General features: G+C 35.8%; 1 protein-coding gene across 2 annotated transcripts in view; it reads left to right on the top strand.

Annotated features, from left to right (window-relative positions):
* Nucleotides 1-106: 106 nt before the first annotated feature.
* Nucleotides 107-12,897, top strand: part of LOC137627012 (putative leucine-rich repeat-containing protein DDB_G0290503) — a 61,172-nt gene continuing 48,381 nt past the window's right edge. For both annotated transcript variants that reach the window (XM_068358001.1, XM_068357996.1), the window contains exon 1: nt 107-130. The gene's annotated coding sequence lies outside the window, so the exon portion shown is untranslated. The remainder of the gene's footprint in view (nt 131-12,897) is intronic.

Genomic DNA, 12,897 nt, shown 5'->3' with positions numbered 1-12,897 from the left:
GTGTGTGACGTCATTGGTTACTTGACCAATAGCAAGGCAGGGATAGGAGAGAGTTGCTGGAGGTCGCCTGGTTCATGCTGCACCTTGAATCTGTTGACAGTCATGCGAAAGAGGTTGTAGTGAGTTGAAGGTGGCTGGCTGTCTCTCGTTGTAACGGCATCCAAGTTTGAAATTGCCATAGGAAGCGTTTAGTACCACTGACATTATTTGAACTACAGTGAAAAGTTATGCGCGTGTTTTATGCCTTGGTGATAAGTTACTCTGTGAAGTCGTACTAAACTATTTTTTATGTTTCATTTGTGTGATACATATGAAATAGAACCACTGCTGATCACAACATAAAAGAAGTTTTCGGCAAATAAATTCTCTTGTTAAGAAGAAATAAGGGAGATCAACTTTCTTTATTTATTAGTGATGTGAAACTCTCCCTGTTGAGTGCTCCTATGTTCTTTTTGGGTTGTACATACATGTGTTAGTTGAATGTATAGATAAGGTCTTTCCTGTGTTGATAAGACCTACATCTAGACCCCCAGTAGAAGCGTTAAGTTTTTGTTTCACCTTTGTTATAATTGTTTCAAAATATCTCATAAGTCTGTAGTGTGCCCATTTTAATATAGAATTAGACTACTTATCGTTGTCATTGGTGGATTTTATTGTTATTGTAATTTTCGCCACACGGGTACGTAGTCTATCAATTAGCTAACGTATAGTTTAATATTTATGTTAATTCCCTCTCTCTCTCTCTCTCTCTCTCTCTCTCTCTCTCTCTCTTGGGGATGGGATGGTATGTAAAGAACAAGAGTGATCACTGAACTGTACACTTTAAGATACGCTTGATCCTTTAAGGAATTCATTTCTTTCCTTTGGCGGGCGGCGATTGGATTGGGCTTTGGAATGGCTCTTTAATTATGTCAAACTTACTTAGCTTGATCTTTGTCGCTGCTTTGTTACTAGAGCGATAACTTTTTTTTTATGTAGCAAAACCTGTAACTTTTAAATTTTATAAGACGCGCTTCGCTGTATAATATCACCTTTTTATCATTAAGAATATTTGGATTATCACTTTAGTGGTTATATGTAATGGCATGTATCATGTTGATTATTTATATCCAGTTAGGTCCCCGTCTTGCTTGTCTATTTATTTCCTACTGAAATCAGGGTCCCTTATATGTAAGGAATTGAGGAGGAGGCCGAGGAAGGTCCTATGAGCGAAGTCACCTACTTGAAAGCTATTTTTGTGTCTGACGTGTAAAGTGGGATTGCAAAAGGACTTCAGGTTAAGTTGATGATAACGGTATTGTAAAACTCTATTGCCATCACCTTAAACTATCATTATTTCTGGATAACATTTATTGGTCATTTGGTTCCATCAAGTGCAGTATTATCACCTACCGTCAATATTTTCATTAATAATTTACTTTATTGTTGTTGTTATTATTATTATTATTATTATTGTTGTTGTTGTTGTTGTTGTTATTAACATCATCATCATCATCATTATTTTTAGATAGTATGTCATAATTGCATTATACTGGCATTGTCCATCAACGCATAAAAAGTCTATTTCCTGGTTGACTTGTCCTTGTAAGCAAATAGAAAAATAATTTATAAAATGGAAAGAGAAGGAACGAAGCGGTGTTAGAATTCCACACTTCTTTTCAGGTGGGTATCTCGACCTTAATCAAATAATTATAAGAGGTGGAATCTTTGACGGGTCAGTTTCAACGTATAATTCGAGCATACATGAATCGTGACGGATCAGGTTTTCTTAGTAGTTGATCAGCTGCTCTATGGGAGAGAGAGAGAGAGAGAGAGAGAGAGAGAGAGAGAGAGATTCATGGTGTATCCTTGCCAGGGGACGTCATCTAAGTTTGTTGTCCAACTCCGACCACGTGTGGTCAGAGGAAAGAATAAAAGACACCGCCCCCCTCCCCCCTTCCCCATCCCTCAAACTCTCGGAAGGACCCAGCTCCTTTGCCTAAGAAGATGAAGGGTAGGAATTTCAAGGCTGAGGAATAGGATACCGTGATGTGGGGTTCCTGTGGTTTCGTAAGGTGCACTCCATACCCACCCACATTCTCTCTCTCTCTCTCTCTCTCTCTCTCCTCTCTCTCTCTCTCTTAACCAGGATTTCCAGTAAACTATTTATAATTGCGGTCTTCATTCAGAGCCATTGCTAACATATTATTCATTGAATTTCCACAGCTATTTCTGACCATCTACCTCCAGAATTTGGTCCGGACGTTTAATTTCATATCACTTGTTTTATATTTTTCAGTGCAACATAATGATTGGGAGGAAAGTATTCGCTTCAGATACTCATGTCATGAGCATCAATGTTCGATGGAACCAAATGATTAAGAAGTAAAGTTAAATAGGAATCTTTGGGTTGATTGTGAGGGCATGATTGCTGCCTCATGGGAAGGATCGTATTTCTAGCGCCTCTTGATGTCCATCACTTCACGTCCCGCATGTTGCCCATCATCTAAGAACGCTTAACGCTTACATGTTTTGACGGGCCTGGTGGGTGTCACACAGTAAACAACCTTAAGGATTGAACATCTTTCTGCTTGAGATCAATTTATTCTGTGACACTCGTCTAATTACAGACGATATCATTTTGAACTTTTTCGCGGTTTTGATGTGAGAATAGCATTTATGATGACGATGAAATGCTTTTCTATGAATGCAAGTTGTGATGTATACTCTGTGTACTACTTTTTTTATTCCACATTGCAAATTGATTGACATATATTAAAGATTCATTTTGGAGTCATAATAGTGGCTTGAATTTCCAAAATTATTTCCTCTTATCAGCAGAAAAAAATTAATTCTGAAAAAAAAAAAAATGATAATTTTACTGGTCGGCGAGGGATTGGGTATGAAGTGTCGCATACCTGGGACGTTCTTTTGTAGTACTGTACCCGTTCCCGAACCTGTAGCGTGGGAGATATCCGGTTATTGGTTATGCTGTATTGCTGTTGGGTCTGTTTCCGATTGCGCTCTGCTGTCCGGCTGTCAGTTGGTGAATAGCACTCCCATCGTCGCAGTAGGTTGTCTTTCACGTAGTGCAGCGGTATTTATTCCTACCTAAGACGAAATTATATATTTTACATTCTCCAGAATGTGGGTGACATTTCGAGAATAGTCTTCGTGGTTTCATGTAACTTTTCTCCCATCTAAGAAAAACAATAGGGTATATTCAAGGCCTGCAGTACGCGGATATCAAGAATGTACGGACCATATCTGATAATTGTGAAAGAAAATGAAAGGAGTGCATCGGACTGGAGATGTGTATTCTAAAGAAGAAAGATTAGGCGTGTCGCTTGAAAGACCAATGGAAAGAATCTTTAGATTCAAGGTACTATATATGCTGCACTATTGATGTATGGGTACTGGAGGAGTTATCTTGACCTAAAAAAAGTGCATTGCATTTTGTTCTCTGTAACGAAGAGAGTCAGGTGGAATAAACAAACGTTTCAGGATGAGTGCCAGACAACCCTTGGTGCCTTTGGCCTTTGGAAAATCAGGTGCATTTTTGTTCCTCTTTACTTTTTGTATAAAAATCGTTTGGGAAAAGCTGTTTGAAATTGATTGGTTGTGGGTTATTACTGTATTGTTCGGGGTACTATCGTCAGGATAGAATAGACCAAGTTTGTGCACATTAGATGTTTCTTAACTCTAGTTGCTTCTAGGGATGCGTGAATTTCTGCTGTTGGTCTTCCATCTCATCGATAAAGTAAAGTATAAGCATTGTCAGGTTTATTATAGTAAAAACAGAGTCGGTAATTCCTATAATTACTGTCTCCGGTATGTTTCTTTTAAACAGACCAACCCCTTCTGTATAAGCTAAAACAAAAATCTGTTGTGGAGCTTTTCAGTAAGATTTTACAACTGTCACATTGTTCATATGTCAATTTCAGTCTTGGAAATGGGGAACTGGTCTGACTGGCATCAATATACCATTTCAAGTTATATGTATTTCCTCTTTAAATGTTGTTTAGTATTATATTGTATATGGTCTCGCGAAGTTTCAAAGGATCAGTGATATGATCCAAATTGCCCTAATGTACTGTTTTGATGTGTTGATGAATTTCAGGTTTTATGTAACATTATGGCATCAGCTATAATAGTGGTATCAATTAGTATTCCTTAAAATGTAGCCTATTTATCATTGTTTTAAGATCAAGTAATGCTGATTGCCCCCATGTAATATTTATGTATACTCAAGTAACCTTCATTTCCTCTGATAAGATTTGACTTATATAAGAAAATGATAAAAAAAAGACATTCGAAGTAGCTGGTTAAACATACGTCTTCATTTCATTATTTCTCACAAGTCCGTTAGACTGGTCCTTCTGCCCACTCGGATTTCATGGGAAGAGTGGATATTTGGGATTATCTCCTCTCTCTCTCTCTCTCTCTCTCTCTCTCTCTCTCTCTCTCTATATATATATATATATATATATATCTATATATATATCTATCTTATGAAGTCAATTTTTCCCTTGATTATTTCACCAATATCTTAAAATTTATTATAAGGAATTTTACGACTTTATCGAACCCATGAAACTATATTTAAGTGCGCCTGCTAAAATCATCTGATCTCAATTATATGAAAGTTTACAAGAAGCTTTCTTGTACAAACAAGTCGAACGGATTTTTTGGCCCACTGATGTTATTTTGGATACTGAAAGAAGACGGTTTTTAAAAAAATGTTGATAGTGCATTAAGAAGTTTTGAAGTTGCACATTGTAATTGATAAAAGATGACTTCGTCCACCTTGTATGATATATATATATATATATATATATATCTGACCCAAAACTGGTGACATCCTACATTACTTCCTGGTGGCCATCAAGTTGAGTTCCACAACTCCTTCCTGTGGGTCGAATAGCGTCCAGGATCTCGCTCGAGGTCTCAATGGGCACAGATATAGTATTCATTCCTATTCAGCCTCAAAGGTACAATTACCAATTAACAAATCAGGTGAGCATTGATCTCAGATACGGACACAGCCAATAGGAATGCGAGGCGAGTTGACAATCAGTATTTTAGTTCATTTATCAGTGTTTTGGTGAATATTCATATATTTTTTTCTTATCTGAAACAAACAATATAAGGCATTTTTCGATGTAATGTATTTGTGTGTGCGCGCTCGCGTAAGTGTTTATTTTTTTTTTTTTATAATCTTCAATTCTTGTTATTAAATGCACTCTGCCTTTGGAATGATCCTAAAAATAATTAAACAAGGTAATTGCACTATTCATATATAATTCGGATGAAGGTGTAAGTTGTTCCGAAGGTCGAGTAAATTAATAACTATTTGTCTCATGCTGTTCCTGTGACCGTTGTGTAAGCTTTGACCTTTGTAAAGAATGTTGTCAAAATAGACCTTCAAGCCTATCTGCTGAAGTCTCTATAGTATAGAAAGACATAAGAAAAGCAGAAGTACGTTTAACCTTTGTTGTCATTTCGTAACAAACTAAAACGTCTAGATTATGGAGACACTTAAAAGGGTGAAGATAATTCCTCTGGATTTCACTCCAAACTTAATGTCATTCTATGTAATGATTTCCGGTTTGTTCATTAATGTTTTTAAAATGGTGTCCACTCTATAATAAAGAGTGAGAGTGGAAATACAGTATGTGTATATATATATATACATACAGTGTATATAAATATATATATATATATATATATATATATGTACTGTATATACACACCTCCGGTCACGCACGGTTGGCTCTCTCCCTCCCTCGGGTTGGGAAAGGGTAAGTAGTCATATCCTTGTGAGAGGGCGGTCCGCGTGTGTGTGAATATCTAATTATTTAGCAGTTATATACGGGTCGCCTACACTTTTGTGTGTTTGTGTATGTGTAACATATACATACATAGCTGAAACAACTTGGCATCAGAAATGTAATGAAATATAGGAGTTTTCGTTTTTACCATGAGGATGAATACAGTTGTCTTATGCTGACAAAGATCAATTGTGAATTCGCCTTTAATAGCCATTATTTATATATGCGTGCGCAATTAAATTTGCCGTATATTGCAGTTTTACCATTATCCAATATTTGGACTGGCACCATGCTTAATCACCCTTTGATGATTTACAGGAAGTGTCATTAATTTTCCCACTGCATGTGACGTCACCCTGTTGAATGACATTTGTACTGTTATGTCGCACTGCCATTCATTTCCGACCTTATCATTAAGAGGACAGACGGCGGCGACGGGACGCATTATAATGGTACGTACCAAAGGTCATAAGGGGCCGCCTTCATGGGACAATGAATTGGCTTCCAAAAGCCCATCATTGTAGCAGTGTGAAGCTGTTCATGTTACCGCCATGTTGATTTAGCTACGGAATAAATTCCCTTTGTTTACCGATATTTAATTAAATCCTCTGATACTTCAAATTGAATAACGCATTATTGGTGTATTCATTGCTGATATTTTGAGATTGCCTCATGTTAGTTTAGTGCTGGAGGTGAGATATCTTCTTTTCTTAAATGGTTCATCTTATACGGTGTATAAAAATTATCAAATCAATTCCATCCAAATAGAAGAATTAATGCAAAAATCTTCTCGGCTCACCAACGCGATTCAGTTTCCAATGTTCGCCCAAATGAAGGTAACTTGTTCGGCCGTATGAATTTCTACTGAGGTCTTAATCTTCGTAGGATGAAAGTGTCTTTCAACTCTGCTTTGTGGGAAATTGGTTTTACTTTTGATATATCTTGAGGTCACAGTATTGTAGAATTGTGTAACGAATATTAAAGGCTTACGCGTATGCTTGTATTTGTAAGCTAAATACAAAATTTATGATATAAAAAAATAACTATTTTTTTATCGACATAACGAGATCGACTTCTTGTCATTCAAGAGACTATTTTTTTTTTTTTTTTAGTTTCAGGCATTTTCTTTTCGTATAATTCATTAAATATAGTTGGTGGGCTGGTTATTAAAAGTCCTGCTATATATGTATTGGAAGTCTTTTATCACTGATTACTGGTAGATGTTTAAATCTTGTGTACCGTAGTTCAAGATGATTGAAAGGAAATCTTGAGTTAAAAAATGTTTGGATGTCATTCGTAATTTCTTGTAATATATATTTCGATAGAGTTCATGATATTCACGTGTGTGTGCATATATATATATATATATATATATATATGTATATATATATATATATATATATATATATATATATATAAAAGCTTCAGGAAGTGACAAATGTCCGTTTGTGCCTCAACTGTTCTGTCGACTTTTGCCCTGTGGGGAGGTCAAAGTAACTTGTCTATAACGTCATTTGACCTTTCATGGAATCTAATAAAAATGCGACATTGGATACAGTAATGTCGACCGTTTGAACAATAGGGCGACCATTGTTTTGAAACGTCTCAGGCCTTTCTCATTCGTTTAAAGTTTTAAAAGTTTGAAAGTTACCTTCGCCTTTATTGCACATCTCCAGGCCTAGTGTCGATCTATTTACGTTCCAGACCCCCCCCCCTTTTTTTTCAGACTTGAACGAAGTAATTGTTTTTGCAATGAGAGTTCTATCGGCCTTTGTCTTGAGGAATACGCGATATGACATCTTTTTGTTTTAACCAAAAGTATTTTCTTAGATTAATGGAAAATTTTATTGAATAGTTTTAATTGATATTTATTAGCACTATTACATTAGTGCTTTTGATTCCGTTGCTGCAATGTATTTTCAAGTTTCCTGCTACTTCTCTCGTTTGTTATTTTTCCGCATTTGTATAAGAAAAAAAAACATTTCTGTTACGAATTTAATTTTATATTTAATGTTATCAATCGTCTCTAGGCAAAATTTAAACAAATTTTGATCATTGTAAGCTGTAATATTTATAAGAACCAATCGTGGTCTACAACAACGAACTAAAAATAGAACAAAAACTTGATTCTATCCAGAGATATAGATCGAAGGGTTTTTAGAGTAGGTTATCATAATGGACGTTGGCCCCTGACTCAGCCCGCTACCACCAGTCTTGTTTTCAAGTCCCGTTAATCTGAGAAGACACCAACAACAAAGAAATCGCTTTATCATCTTGCTCAGGTTTGTCTAGGAAGTTGTGTGTTTACATATATATATATATATATATATATATATATATATTATATATATATATATATATATATATATATTGTGTGTGTGCACAGGTAGGTAGGTAGTTACGCGCCCTCGCAAAGAGAGAGAAAGAGTGGTGGCTATTGCAGGTCACGTTTGATCGACTCAAGAAATTTCGGTACCTGACCTCATCATCTGACCCTTAGCCTCTTGGATAGTTTGCTTCTGAAGACTTTCGTGCTCCATTCCATTCCGTCCACCCACCGCCCCTCGACTCACTCGCCTGTATGTCTTCCTGATTTGCCCCTCGCAAACTTGGGTGTTCAACACGAGTGTCTAGGCATCTCCCCTGTATAATAATTCAGATTTTCAAATGTTTGTGTATAAAATTTTCACCATTTCCTTTGTATTAAAGTGTAGTTCCAAAACTCAATGTAGTCCTGAAGAAGGGTCACGAAGTGATCCGAAATACGTGTTGACACCAAACGATAAATGGAGAAAAGTAAATGTATTTCTGTTGTTATCCTGAATACTGTCTACAGGACGATCTGTCCGATGAGAAGCTGTCTTCGAGTTCTGGACGCCGCTGAGACGTTTTGTCTATTTAATATATATATATATATATATATATATATATATATATATATTATATATATATATATATATATATATATATATATATATATATATATATTCAGTCACGCTCAGCTCTCCCCTTCTTTCTGGCAGGGGTAGAGAGAGTAGCCATACCCTGATGGGAGGAGCCTGTGTGTGTCCATATATATTTAAATATTTAGTGGTCATTTTTAACGTGTCACGTTCACTTCTAATTCAATAGTCGTTGGTTATGTAGATCCATTACTTTTATTCATTTATTTATTTTGTAAAGAATTCACATTATCATTGATCGATTGAAATGTAAGTTTAAAATTTGGGGTTGAATTAGGTATGGGAAATTAAGGGGTACACAAATAATATTTGAAAAGTAATATTATTTTTTGCGCTCGAGTATTTTGAGACAACCTTTTGAGTTTTTTAATTTGAAAACCCAGGCTTTCTTATATCATCTGTGGGACTTTAATTCTTCACCTTTTAAGATGTCATTTATTTGTTTTTTATATTTTGTGGCTCTGTAAATTTGTAGAATTTGTATCGCAATGTCTTAAGTACTCACAAATTTTCATGAATTTTCTGTTCGTGTGAAGATGAGGGAGAGTTTTTTTCTTCGTTCCGTCTTTCCTTCATTTGCTCTGCAATGGGATGGAAGTGTGGTCCGTAGCATGGTTTATGAGACCCTCGACGCTGTACGGTCCCTATAAAGTTGGTTAATTTCCAGTAGAGGGTCGCCATCGACTATGGCTTGTTTCTCCCTTTAGTAGTTTTTATGTAAGAGGTAAAGACTTACAGTACATACCATCAGTGTTACATTAATTTTCTCTTTTTACTTTTATTTCTTTTGCATCCCTCCCCATTACATAGTGACCTAACTGGAAACATGCTGTGCACTTTAGCAGACGAGGCTAGTGTTGAAGTATAATGTATAACCCGTTATTCTAAGACTAAGCAACAAACTTCTATCACTTTACGTACATTCTGCGATGTAAGTCACGTCAATATGTAAACTTGACTAAGCTTACATTTTTCAACCAAAGCAGCTGGTGAATTTTCAATGTCATCTTTATCAGTAATTAAGGTAACAGCTTGTGTGTTTGAATTCTGAATACGGCCATCAGCTATTCCCCCGTATTCATGGGCCTAGACGTATTCTGGTTTGTGCGTATCATTCTTGGCCAGAAATATAGGATTTCTGCAAAAACTTTTGTCCGTGAAATTTGAGGTTTGGTTTTAGAAAATAGAATTTGAGAATAAATTAAGATTTTTATCTGACTCTGTCTACCGTGATTCCGGTCATAGAACTTTATCCTTGTTAGTAATATATTATTTTTAGTTAGGTTGTGGTCTAAGCTTCTGCAGCTCTTTCCATTATTTAAAGTCTCTCTCTCTCTCTCTCTCTCTCTCTCTCTCTCTCTCTCTCTCTCTCTCTCTCTCTCTCTCTCTCTGTCCAAGTATGAAAAACTCGTTTACACTTAAAGAAGGTTTGGTGACACCATTTCCAGGCTAGTCGCGGTAAGTCTCTTCTCACGTGTCTTAATTTTTTCCTCTAATGTATTGTTTCCTCCCAGTCATTACCTGTGAAACATTTTCTGATTACTTAACCTTTTGTTCTTTTCCTAGTCTCGTGAAGGAAAGAAAATATCCTCCTCCCTTGCTGTTGTCCGAGGTTGGGTTCCTTCGTCTTCTACAGTCGTCTCGAGTCAACTTTGAAGTCATCTTTTCCCTGTTTGTGTGGGGACAGAGTGGGGTTGGGTTTTGACTCTTTGGTAATATATCCTCCAAGGGTTTTAGCTTGCATGGAAATTGGGAAGTATTACTTTGGGGGTCTTAATCTCTTACCCTTCATTTCCCCATTCATTCTTGGTCTATTAAGGTAACATTCACATTTTAGTGGATACGTTTTTGAAAGAAAGTCATATATATATATATATATATATATATATATATATATATATATATATATATATATATATATATATATATATATATATATATATATATATATATATATATATAGATATGATTGTTGGTATCATCACAGAGAATTGATAAATATTCAACATTTTCTGTACCAAGATTGTTAAAAGGAAAATCTTTTGTTATGATATGTTAATGAAAATACTTCTAATAATCTCTCAATGTCATTTAGGACAAACATTGAATTTAGATTTATAAATGTTAATGACTCATTTTGGGTTAGTTGTAATAAGGTGTGGGTGTCAAGTTTGTGGTTTCGGGATTTCCAAGGAACCTACACAGGAAGTTGAGTCATTTAAGGTCAAAGATAATCTTGAACGTTTTGAAATTGGAAAGGAAATATACCGACTAAGACTGAACATTGAACAAAGGTATACAACTTTTGCCTTGTCTACATAATACGATTCGACATGTTTAGCTGCGAAATATAGTCAATGCAAAAAGGACATATATGAAAATGTATATTAGAAAATATCCAACTTGATGAGTTAATTTTCAAATTGAACCTTATACTTTCATGGCTATATCAGATGGGTTTTGTTTACAATCTAATGGTTGAAAGTCTTAATGATACAAGCGCTTATGTAAAAACAGTGATTCACGGGTTTTATAATATTTTTAATCTTTCCGGGTTAAAGTTTAGGTACAGGTAACAAGGAATATTAATTAAAAATGGACAAGAGCGAGAGCATTGAATATCTTCACGATTAGAAGAGGAAATGAGCCCCGTGGGTGTTGAAATCGAAGCAGGAAAAGTTCCTCAGGACACATCAGAGGGTGTATCTTCATTTTGAGGGTGTGGTCCTTAAAGGGAAATTCAGTTTCCGTTCCCCCCCTACAATGGCTGGGTCAATGGTTTAATGGTGTTATAGTCTGCACCTTTGTTTATTGCTAATTTTTGAAGCGATACTTCGATGGCAAGTAGGTTTGTGTTTTTTTCTGAATAATTCTCTCTCTCTCTCTCTCTCTCTCTCTCTCTCTCTCTCTCTCTCTCTCTCTCTCTCTCTCTCTCTCTTGTTTTGACAGCCAGAAAAAATTGACTAGTAATTATGAAGTCTCTCATGCATTCAAGCATGGATCCGTGTTCCTCACTGTCTGGTTATTTCTTGGATCCTGAGACGAGTTCGAATATTTTATTTTTCACTTATTTCATCAATGTTGGGTATCTCTGAATGACCGGAACGAAATGCTGATTGTGCTTCTCTGCTTAAGAACGTGCAGTTCATTGAAGAACATATTTTAAGGAGTATGTAGAATCTATCTATACCTTGAACAAGGAAAAAAATATTCGGGAACTGGTGTGTTCAACTGTAACTATGCGCACGTCAAGCATTTTAATTGTGCGGTATTTGAAAAAGGGAAATGACCGGGTGTATCTAGGTAGTCGGGATCTGAGAAATTTCCATTCAGCTGGATGTTGGAAAAGTTTCCTTTATATTGCATTGAAGAAAGACGAAAATCGAGACCCTAAATTATTCTCATTGGAGATTCCGTCTTTGAACTCGTAATAAGTGCCGTGCCAACGCACAGTGATAAGGCACTTCAGTACAAGTGCTTGCTTGCTCACCTGATGAGAGGGGGGGGGGGCAAGGAAGGATACGATCAGTGACACAGCCGGTTGGCGGATTTGATAAAGTGTGGTTAAACAAGAGAGAGAAACTATTATTCTATTATTTATTATGTCCCTAACTATATACAACTCTTAAGATTCTAGGTGTAATTCTTGATTGCAAGTTTACTTTTTAGAAACAAATTCTGTCTTCAATTGCACCATAAATTGTCTTAATAAATTTAAAATTCTAGATGATCCTTCTATCATTAGGTAATGTTTTAATTCTTTCACTCTACCTTGTTTCGAGTATTTTTCTCATGTCTGCTCTCCAGCAGCTTCTCATCTTAACTTGTTGGATAGAAACTTAGGGTCTTTTTTATTCTTTATTTCTGATCTGGATATTAATCTCTGGCATCGTTGTTGAGTTAGTTCTTTACGCATGTTGCTTAAGATTTTAAATAATTCAGATCATCCATTACATTTAGATCTTATACTCCACGTAGTCATAGGTATGGAGTTAGTTCTAGGTCATGCTTACTCCATCATAAGATACAATCTTTAACAGTATACTAGAAGTTTTATTCCAGTTGAGACCAGACTGTAGAATGATGATCCTAATCTGGTCATTGAATCGGTGGAACTTGGAATG

The sequence above is a fragment of the Palaemon carinicauda genome, chromosome 2 (genome assembly GCF_036898095.1).
Source record: "Palaemon carinicauda isolate YSFRI2023 chromosome 2, ASM3689809v2, whole genome shotgun sequence".
NCBI classification, from domain to species: domain Eukaryota; kingdom Metazoa; phylum Arthropoda; class Malacostraca; order Decapoda; family Palaemonidae; genus Palaemon; species Palaemon carinicauda.
Note: the sequence above shows the minus strand (reverse complement) of the source record. Positions and strands in the feature narration are given on the sequence as shown.